This window comes from Orycteropus afer, unplaced genomic scaffold (genome assembly GCF_000298275.1).
Source record: "Orycteropus afer afer isolate SDZICR_OR568_19922 unplaced genomic scaffold, OryAfe1.0 scaffold00372, whole genome shotgun sequence".
Lineage (NCBI taxonomy): Eukaryota > Metazoa > Chordata > Mammalia > Tubulidentata > Orycteropodidae > Orycteropus > Orycteropus afer.
Window position 1 is genome coordinate 517,565 of NW_006921959.1, and position 1,121 is coordinate 518,685.

Sequence of the window (1,121 nt, forward strand, 5' to 3'; positions counted from 1 at the left end):
GCTTTGTTGGTTTTGGTGTTTCTCTAGAAAACCCAATCTAACACACCCAACTTCCTTCTGAGGAGTGGCTGGTGGGTTTGTACTGCCAGCCTTCTGGTTAGCAGTCAAGTGCCTTAGGTAACTGCTGCCTTAGAAACAGTTAAAAGAAAAGTGAGCTTCTCACAGTAAACATGCTTTCACTAAACTTGTGGAATATTTTTTCCATTGAGTCTTCCTTACAATTTTAAAAAGCCTTATGATTTTTAATGACATTCTCTGTAATTAATTAATTAAATTAAATAAACAGGTAAAAATTGAAAATATGTGACTGTTTTTATTTTTTATGTTTCTATACATATTGGGCAAGATACTTCCATAGAGATACCACTGTGGAAACCCAAGGAGGGGTCGCTATGAGTCGGATCCGATTCAACGGCAGTGAGTTTCATTGTTTGGTTTTATATATATTTCATAATTTTAAAATGAAAAATAACAATAAATTAGAAGTACAATAAGTCATTAAATTAAGTCTGGTTCAGGAAAATGTTTGCAGCGTTTAATTTATATGATAATTTTCCTCTTAGAATCAGCCAAATCATAAAGTCTCTTATATATTTTTTTCTAGTCTCTTCTCATTAATTATTTCCTGGGTTGAAAAGTAGCATAATAACCTATTTTCATTCCAAACTAAACCAAACTCACTGCTGTGGACTCAATTCAACTGATAGTGATTCCTCCTTGGGTTTCTGAGGCAGTATCTATCAAGTAGATCACCCAATTTTCCTTCCAAGGAGTGGCTGGTGGGTTTGAACCAACAGCCTCCTGGTTAGCAGTCAAATGTTGGAAGCACTATGCCACCAGAGCTCCCCTTATTTTCATTAGGTGTAACAAAACAGAATAGATCAACAACTAAAAATAGTACAATACTTTCTGAGATTTAGCTAGAGTAGTAGAAATGAAGTAGAAAAATCATACTTCAAATGATATTTTGTCAGATTTCTTGTGAAGAATTGAAGGTTTGGGATGTTAATCCATAATGTAGATTGACACTTTTGAGTACTGATAAACAATCTGTACTTTGATCTAAAGATAACTTAAATCACCACCATTTATGATGACTTTGATAGATAGTAACAGAAAAC